The sequence below is a fragment of the Salmo salar genome, chromosome 03, assembly GCF_965601325.2.
Source record: "Salmo salar chromosome 03, fSalSal1, whole genome shotgun sequence".
In the NCBI taxonomy this organism is placed as follows: domain Eukaryota; kingdom Metazoa; phylum Chordata; class Actinopteri; order Salmoniformes; family Salmonidae; genus Salmo; species Salmo salar.
In genome coordinates, this window is record NC_138293.1 from 92,747,957 (window position 1) to 92,758,213 (window position 10,257).

General features: G+C 40.0%; 1 long non-coding RNA gene across 2 annotated transcripts; it reads left to right on the forward strand.

The window, feature by feature from the left end:
* Nucleotides 1-4,226: 4,226 nt before the first annotated feature.
* On the forward strand, nucleotides 4,227-9,399 carry LOC123741906 (uncharacterized). Of its 2 annotated transcripts, none has more exons than XR_014391719.1 (3): nucleotides 4,227-6,565; nucleotides 6,816-6,862; nucleotides 8,479-9,399. It is a non-coding gene; the product is annotated as an uncharacterized LOC123741906 (long non-coding RNA). The 2 variants fall into 2 exon arrangements; XR_006769431.2 differs by having other exon boundaries at nucleotides 4,233-5,118.
* Nucleotides 9,400-10,257: the final 858 nt, after the last annotated feature.

Here is a 10,257-nt window from a genome sequence, read left to right on the forward strand (position 1 = left end):
TTTCCAAAATCTTTTTCTAAAATTGATTAACTTGTTTTATTCCTCATCAATCTACACACAATAACGCATAATTACAAAGCAAAAACAGGTTTTTAGAAATGTTATAAATAAAAAAACTCTGAAATATCACATTTACATAAGTATACAGACCCTTTACTCAGTACTTTCTAGAAGCAACTTTGGCAGCGATTACAGCCTCGGGTCTTCTCCCATTCTTCTCTACAAATCTTCTCAAGCTCTGTCAGGTTGGATGGGGAGGGTTGCTGCACAGCTATTTTCAGGTCTCTCCAGAGATGTTCGATCGAGTTCAAGTCCGATGTCGTAGTGTTTGCTGTCTCTAAATGTGAACTATATTAACCTGTTTAGGATAGGGGGCAGTATTGACACGGCTGGATAAAAAACATACCCGATTTAATCTGGTTACCACTCCTACCCAGTAACTAGAATATGCATATACTTATTACATATGGATAGAAAACACCCTAAATTTTCTAAAACTGTTTGAATGGTGTCTGTGAGTATAACAGAACTCAAATGGCAGGTCAAAACCTGAGAGATTCCTTTACAGGAAGTGGCCTGTCTGACCTTCTTTTCCATCTCTATCATTTACTAAGGATCTCTGCTCTAACGTGACACTTCCCACGTCGTCCATAGGCGCTCAGAGCCCGGGAAAAAACAGAATGTCATCATTCCAGCCCCAGGCTGAAATACATTATCGCCTTTCTCAAGTGGCCGATCAAGGGACACTGGGCTTATGCGCGTGACCCCGACCGCCCCCGCCTTTGGGATTTTTTCCTCTGTTTGCCGAAAAGGAGATTCCCTGTCGGAATATTATCGCTTTTCTACGAGAAAAATGTCGTAAAAATTGATTTTAAACAGCGGTTGACATGCTTCGAAGTACGGTAATGGAATACTTAGAATTTTATTGTCACGAATTGCGCCGTGCGCGCGACACTTCTTTACTATTTCGGATAGTGTCTGGAACGCACGAACAAAACGCCGCTATTCGGATATAACGATGGATTATTTTGGACCAAACCAACATTTGTTATTGAAGTAGCAGTCCTGGGTGTGCATTCTGACGAAGACAACAAAAGGTAATCAAACTTTTATAATAGTAAATATGATTATGGTGAGTGCTAAACTTGCCGGGTGTCTAAATAGCGAGCCCGTGATGCCTGGGATATGTACTTAGAATATTGTGTGTGTGTTTATGTAATTCTGTGATTGGTTAGTTAGTAAATAAATAATTAAGGCAATTTGTATATTGCTGATTCATGATTTGATCCTAGGGTTCGTGCAGATATCCAAGGGTTTGCGGCATTCAGGAATGACACTGATGAGGTAATAATACATTAATAGAAGACTAATCGATAAGATATGAAAATATCGGGAAATAGAGACTCTATAAACATTTTCCCGTGGTGCCCCAACTTCCTAGTTAAAGTTACATGATTAGTTTAGTCACTTGAGGAATAATTACAAATAGAGAATTGATTTATTAACCTCTCTAGGCTAGGCGGGACGAAATCGTCCCACCTACTCAACAGCCAGTGAAATCCCGTGGCGCGATATTCAAATACCTTAGAAATGCTATTACTTCAATTTCTCAAACATATGACTATTTTACACCATTTTAAAGACAAGACTCTCGTTAATCTAACCACATTGTCCGATTTCAAAAAGGCTTTACAACGAAAGCAAAACATTAGATTATGTCAGCAGAGTACCCAGCCAGAAATAATCACACACCCATTTTTCAAGCTAGCATATAATGTCCCAAAAACCAAAACCACAGCTAAATGCAGGACTAACCTTTGATGATCTTCATCAGATGACACTCCTAGGACATTATGTTATACAATACATGCATGTTTTTTTCAATCAAGTTCATATTTATCTCAAAAAACAGCTTTTTACATTAGCATGTGACGTTCAGAACTAGCAAACATACCGAAAACTTCCGGTGAATTTACTAAATTACTCACGATAAACGTTCACAAGAAACATAACAATTATTTTTAAGAATTATAGATACATAACTCCTTTATGCAATCGCGGTGTCCGATTTTAAAATAGCTTTTCGGTGAAAGCACATTTTGCAATATTCTGAGTAGATAGCCCGGCCATCACAGGCTAGCTATTTTGACACCCACCAAGTTTGGCACTCACCAAACTCAGATTTACTATAAGAAAAATTGGATTACCTTTGCTGTTCTTCGTCAGAATGCACTCCCAGGACTTTTACTTCATCCACAAATGTTGTTTTGGTTCAAAATAATCCATAGTTATGTTCAAATATCCTCTGTTTTGTTCTTGCGTTCAAGACACTATCCAAACCGTGACGCGCGGACGCGTATCGTGACAAAACATTTCAAAATATTCCATTACCGTACTTCGAAGCATGTCAAACGCTGTTTAAAATCAATTTTTATGCGATTTTTCTCGTAAAATAGCGATAATATTCCGACCGGGAGACGTCTTTTTTGTTCAAAGACTGAAAATGTAAAATGGACTCTTCACGTGCACGCCCGTCTCATTGTTCTCAGATCGACCACTATCCAAATGCGCTACTGTTTTTCAGCCAGGGACAGCAAAGTCATCATTCAACGTTCTGGCGCCTTCTGAGAGCCTATGGGAGCCTTAGAAAGTGTCACGTTACAGCAGAGATCCTCTGTTTTCAATAAAGAGGGTATAGAAGGCCAAGAAATGGTCAGAGGGCATTTCCTGTACAGAATCTTCTCAGGTTTTGGCCTGCCATATGAGTTCTGTTATACTCACAGACACCATTCGAACAGTTTTAGAAACTTTAGGGTGTTTTCTATCCAAATCAAAAAATTATATGCATATTCCAGTTTCTGGGCAGTAGTAATAACCAGATTAAATCGGGTACGTTTTTTATCCGGATGTGAAAATACTGCCCCCTACCCTAGAGGTTAAGTACCAATGGACACGTTCAACTGGTTGGATTACAGAAATATTGTTATTTTTCCCAACCTTTTGATGTTACCATACTCTCTCTATGTTAACCTCTTGGGGCTAGGTGGGACGCTAGCGTGCCACCCGTGGTGCACTCCATCAACAGCAGGTGCATTTCAAGAGCGGCAAATTTGAATCCAAATAAATGTCAAAATTCAAATTTTTCAAAAATACAACTATGTTACACCATTTGAAAGATAAACATCTCCTTAATCTAACCACGTTTTACGATTTCAAAAAGGTTTTACGGCGAAAGCATAAATTTAGAGTATGTTAGGACAGTACATTTACAAGAGTTGTGTGTAATGTTTTGTCAAGTCAAAGACAGGGTCACCAAAACCATAAAACCAGCTAAAATGATGCACTAACCTTTTACAATCTCCATCAGATGACACTCCTAGGACATTATGTTAGACAATGCATGCATTTTTAGTTCTATCAAGTTCATATTTATATACAAAAACAGCGTTTTACTATGGCATTGATGTTGAGGAAATCGTTTCCCTCCAATAACCGGCAGTCAAGTCAGCATCAGAAATTAAATAATTAAAATTAGAAAACATTGGTAAAATATTATATTGTCATTTAAAGAATTATAGATTTACATCTCTTGAACGCAATCAACTTGCCAGATTTAAAAATAACCTTACTGGGAAATCACACTTTGCAATAATCTGAGCACTGCGCCCAGAAAAATACGCGTTGCGATACAGACTAGACGTCATGTTGGGGAGATCTAAAATCGAAAATACTATGTAAATAATCCATTACCTTTGATTCTCTTCATCAGATGTCACTTCCAGGTATCACAGGTCCATAACGAATGTAGTTTTGTTCAAAAAAGCTCATCATTTATGTCCAAAAATCTCCATCTCGTTAGCACATGATGTAAGCCAGCCGGACTTCTCGTCATGAACGAGGGGAAAAAATATATTTCCGTTCGTTCAAACATGTCAAACGTTGTATAGCATAAATCATTAGGGCCTTTTTTAACCAGAACATGAATAATATTCAAGGTGGACGAATGCATACTCTTTTATAACGTATTGGAACGAGGGTACCCAACATGAACTAGCGCGCCAGGTGTCTAATGGGACATCACCGTTCCATGGCTCTTGTTCGGTCAGATCTCCCTCCAGAAGACTCAAAACACTTTGTAAAGGCTGGTGACATCTAGTGGAAGCAATAGGAAGTGCCAAAATATTCCTAAACCCCTGTGTTTTTCAATGGGATAGGTTTAAAGTCAATACAACACATCAGGTATCCACTTCCTGTCAGAAAATGTCTCAGGGTTTTGCCTGCCAAATGAGTTCTGTTATACTCACAGACACCATTCAAACAGTTTTGGAAACTTTAGAGTGTTTTCTATCCATATATAATAAGTATATGCATATTCTAGTTACTGGGTAGGATTAGTAACCAGATTAAATCGGGTACATTTTTTTTATCCAGACGTGCAAATGCTGCCCCCTAGACCCAACAGGTTAACAAAAGGCTTTCCAATAGTCCATTCTGTAGAGTGGAGAGAAAACGGGGGAAAGGTATTTATGACAGTCGTAAACCTCACACCACGTCATGACATTATATACTGTCACCTCGTATGAAACATTTGATCTGAAAATGCTGGAGCATATTGCCAAATTTAAAATGTTAGCTTCACTGTCAAAATATATATGGTGTGGATTGTATACTCGATACAAATCTAAATCTGATACCTCACTGTCTTTTGACTGATACTGCTTTTTATACTGGTCAAGTCAGTCTACTCAAATATTTGCACTAAAAATGTTTCTCTCTACAAGCAGAACTTCGATCACTTGTCATTGTTAATAATAATGCATCCATTTATTAATAGATATGGCAGGTTTCAGGACACTGATATACATTATCTGAATATATACTGCCACTCTATTTTCACAGCCAAGGAATAGCAGTGTTATTTTAAAAGGATTTTACTCTTTGCAGGTTGTCAGCTTGTCTAGTCACAGAGGAAGGCTGTGCTTCTCTGGTCTCAGCTCTGAGGTCAAACCAATCACAACTGAGAGAACTGGATCTGAGTAACAATGACTTGAAGGATTCAGGAGTGAAGCTGCTCTCTGTTGGACTGGCGAATCCCCACTGTAAACTGGAGACTCTGAGGTCAGTATTCCTGTAGTTGGTAAGTGATAACTGTTCACCAGATCCACATGTGTTTACCAGGGACACATAGTCAACACCATATGTGTTTAGACAGTGAAGCTTACAGTTTTAAATTTGGTGTTATGCTTCAACATTTTGGTTTTGAGATACAGTAGAATGTTTCATATTTGGTGACCATACAGAATGTCATCTTTTTATTTGAAGGTATTCATTTATATCTGTTTTACCGTTTAGAAATGAAAGCACTATGTATTTAGAAGCTGAAATTGCCTTCTGGAGGTACTCAGACGCCTTGACTTTTTCCAGATTTTGTTATGTTTCAGCCTTCTTCTAAAATGTATTAAATTGTTTTTTTCCACTCATCAATGTACACACAATACCCCATAACGACAAAGCAAAAACAGGTTTTTAGATATGTTTGCTAATTTATAAAAACATTTTTTAATGAAATATCACATTTACATAAGAATTAAGACCCTTTAGTCAGTAGTTTGTTGAAGCATCTTTGACAGCGATTACAGCCTCAAGTCTTCTTGGGTGTGACCCTACAAGCTTGTCACAGCTGTCTTTGGAGAGTTTCTCCATTCTTCTCTTCAGATCCTCTCAAGCTTTGTCAGTTGGATGGGGAGAGTTGCAGCACAGCTATTTGTAGGTGTCTTGAGATGTTCGATCAAGTTTGTCTGGGCTCTGGCTGGGCCACTGAAGGACATTCAGAGACCTGTCCTGAAGCCATTCCTATGTTGTCTTGGCTGTGTGCTTGGAGTCGTTGTCCTGTTGGAAGGTGTACGTTCATCACAGTCTGAGGTCCTGAGCGCTCTGGAGTAGGTTTCATCAAGGATCTCTCTGTACTTTGCTCCATTCATCTTTCCATTGATCCTGACTAGCCTTCCAGATGTGACGCTTGGCATTCAGGCCAAAGCGTTCAATCTTCTTTTCATCAGACCAGAAAAATCTTGTTTCTCATGGTCTGAGAGTCTTTAGGTGCCTTTTGGCAAACTCCAAGCGGGCTGTCATGTGCCTTTTACTGAGGAGTGGCTTCCCATCTGGCCACTCAACAATAAAAGCCTGATTGGCGGAGTGCTGCAGAGATGGTTGTCCTTCTGGAAGGTTCTCCCATCTCCACAGAAGAACTCTGAAGCTCAGTCAGAGTGACCATCAAGTTCTTAGTCACCTCCTTGACCAAGGACCTTCTCCCCCGATTGCTCAGTTTGGACGGGTGGCCAGCTCTAGGAAGAGACTTGGTGGTTACAAACTTCTTCCATTTAAGATTAATGGAGGCCACTGTGTTTTTGGGGACATTCAAGAGTGAAGAAATGTTTTTTTTCCCTTCCCCAGATCTGTGCCTCGACAGAATCCTGTCTCGGAGCTCTATGGACAATTCCTTCGACCTCATGGCTTAGTTTTTGCTCTGAAATACACTGTCAACTGTGGGACCTTATATAGACAGGTGTGTGCCTTTCCAAATCATGTCCAGTCAATTGAATTTACCACAGGTGGATTCCAATCAAGATGTAGAAACATCTCAAGGATGATCAATGGAAACAGGATGCACCTGAGCATTGTAGGTTTATGTCAATGTTAAAATTAGACATGTTTGAGTTAAGACAAACATTCTTACCACGGGGCAAAGTTATACGTTGTGTGTGAGTTCACATGTATCACTCAATGACTGTCTGTTCTTCTGCTTACCACTACAGTGTGGAACATGGTGGAGAGAAGACAATGAAACCTGGGCTTAGAAAATGTGAGTGTTGACTGCTGTGGAGAATTAAGAATAAGTCTTAATTCAAGTCAAGTCAAAGACCACTATCATTACTTACTTGGTCATATTAAATAGTTTTACTTCTGCCGAAGCAGAAATCAGGGACACCAATGTTTAGAAAGTGTTGCTTTGAGAATGTGTGTTACATTAGAAACGTGTGTTTCGTGTTACATTAGAAACGTGTCTGTGTGTGTGTGTGTTCATGCATGCATACAGGTGTGAGTGTGTCAAATCAAACTTTATTTGTCACATGCGCCGAATACAACAAGTGTAGACCTTACCGTGAAATGCTTACTTACAAGCCCCCAACAACAGTGCAGTTCAAGAAGAGTTAAGAAAACATTTACCAAGTAGACTAAAGCAAAAAATAATAATAAGTAACACAAGAATAACAATAACGAGCCTATATACGAGCCTATGACAAATCTTTTCAGTTTCCTGAGGGGGAAAAGGTTTGTTGTGCCCTCTTCACAACTGTCTTGGTATGTTTGGACCATGATAGTTCATTGGTGATGTGGACACCAAGGAACTTTAAACTCTCGACCCGCTCCACTACAGCCCCGCTGATGTTAATGGGGACCTATTCGGCCCGCCTTTTTCTGTAGTCCATGATCAGCTCCTTTGTCTTGCTCACATTGAGGGAGAGAGAGGTTGTTGTCCTGGCACCACACTGTCAGTTCTCTGATCTCCTCCCTATAGGCCGTCTCATCGTTGTCGGTGATCAGGCCTACCACAGTTGTGTCGTCAGCAAACTTAATGATGGTGTTGGAGTTGTGTTTGGCCAGGGAGTACAGGAGGGGACTAAGTACACCCCCTGAGGGGCCCCAGTGTTAAGGATCAGCGTGGCAGACGTGTTGTTGCCTCCTCTTACCACCTGTGGGCGGCCTGTCAGGAAGTCAATAATTACTCGTGTTATAAAGGCACAAGGCGAGACCCAAATGCAGACACAGGAGGCAAATGGTTGAGCTCCGATATTTATTATAACAAAGGGATTAGGCAAAGGCAGGTTGGGGACAGGTGAGAGTTCATTAACCAGGTCAGAGTCCAAACAGTACCAGGCAATAGGCAGTCTCGAAGTCAGGCCAGGCAGCGGTCAGAAACCAGATCCGAGTCTAAACAGTACAAGGGGATAGGCACGCTGGTAGTCAGAACAGACAGAGTGGTCAGGCAGGCGGGTTCGGAGTCAAAACAGGCAAGGGTTGAAACCAGGAGGACTAGAAACAAAACAGAGACTGGGAAAAATAGGAGCAAGGAAAAACGCTGGTTGACTTGGCAAACAAGACGAACTGGCACAGAGAGAAAGGAAACAGGGATATATACACCAGGGATAAAAAGTGACACCTGGAGGGGATGGAGACAATCACAAGGACAGGTGAAACAGATCAGGGTGTGAAACGTGTGTGTGTGTAATTAATGGGAATAAGTGTGTTTTATATTACCATATAGTATAACATATGATCATTTAATAAGTCTCAAGTTACCTTAACTTCTCCTTTTGATACCTAGAAACATCTACATTAAATTAATTAGTGAAAAGTGAGTTAACATTCTAATGTGAATGATGATGATTTCTAATGTTGTCTGGTTTCATCCATCAGATGCCTGTGATCTCACACTGGACCCAAACACAGTAAATAGACTCCTCTCTCTGTCTGAGGGGAACAGAAATGTGACATGGAGTACAGAGGACCAGCCGTACCCTGATCACCCAGAGAGGTTTGAGGTCTGGGAACAGGAGCTGTGTAGAGAGGGTCTGACTGGGCCCTGTTACTGGGAGGTGGAGTGGAGTGGGATAAAGGCTGATATAGGAGTGACATATATAACGGAATCAGCAGGAGAGGAAGGGGTAATGATAGTAGGCTTGGATGGAATAACAAGTCCTGGAGTCTGGTCTGCTCTGACAACAGTAACAAAGCCTGACACAATAATAATCACACGACCATAGCCGTCCCCTCCTCCAGCTCCCACAGAGTTGGAGTGTATCTGGACTGGCCAGCCGACACTCTGTCCTTCTACAGAGTCTCCTCTGACACACTGACCCACCTGAACACATTCACCTCCACGTTCACTGAGCCCCTCTATCCAGGGTTTAGGGTTTGGTTTGAAGACTCCTCAGTGTCCCTGTGTCAGGTGGTCCCTGTGTAAAACACAACATGATGTTTCACTCTAATAGTCATGTTCAGTAAGACACACTGGAACAACAATGTAGAATATCTCTCTAGTGTGTAAACATATGATCGTAAATATTCATGAATAAACGCCATTGAAGTTGACAGATATTGTCAACTAGAGTCATTTATTAATAGAATGAATCACCACACTGTGTTGTAAAACCTGGTTTCATTTACAAATCACTGATCTTGTTGTTATTGGGCTTCTTGGTGTTTGTAAATATTGTTGTCTGTAGAATGTTTATTTGTCAAATTATTGACACAACAATCTTGTTTGTGTTTAAACTCAATTCCACTGAATGAAATGTACATGTGACAGATTTGACTAATAAAGGTTAATCAACCAGATGGAAGAAGAGGGGTGTAAACGTTTTAACATGGATCTGAATATGACAGTACAGTAATAGGGGTTGTATTCAGTACATAGAAATGGGTCTTATTCAGATGAAAAGGAAGCATTTATGACCACACACACACACAGACCTTAATTGTGTAAAATGTCAACTTCAATGGGGCCGTAGCTATATCTCAGTAGTGTGTTTGTAGGGAATCTCCTTTCTCTGTCATCTCTGGTACAACACAGTCTGTGGGGTTAGAAACATTCAGGGGAAGTGGAAAGAGATCCTGTGACGTGACTTCCTCTTCTGGACGTTAAAAAAGCTACACTCCATGTTAACTCCTCCACATGTACTGGATTGGTTCAACAGTACAGAAGAGAACATCCCCCTACATTTTATATATTCTCATCAGGACCAGAAAGACAAACATTCACATTTATTTTATGCCTGCTAGGTTTCTGTTTGTGTACAGTGAGGACTCCAGCGTAAATACACTCTTACGTTGCACGCAAGCAGCTTCAGGAAGAATAGTGGATATTATAATGTAGTGGATATTATAATGACAGAATAGTGGATATTATAATGACAGAATAGTGGATATTATAATGACAGAATAGTGGATATTATAATGACAGAATAGTGAATATTATAATGACAGAATAGTGGATATTATAATGTAGTGGATATTATAATGACAGAATAGTGGATATTATAATGATAGAATAGTGGATATTATAATGACAGAATAGTGGATATTATAATGACAGAATAGTGGATATTATAATAACAGAGTAGTGGATATTATAATGTAGTGGATATTATAATGACAGAATAGTGGATATTATAATGACAGAGTAGTGGATATTAT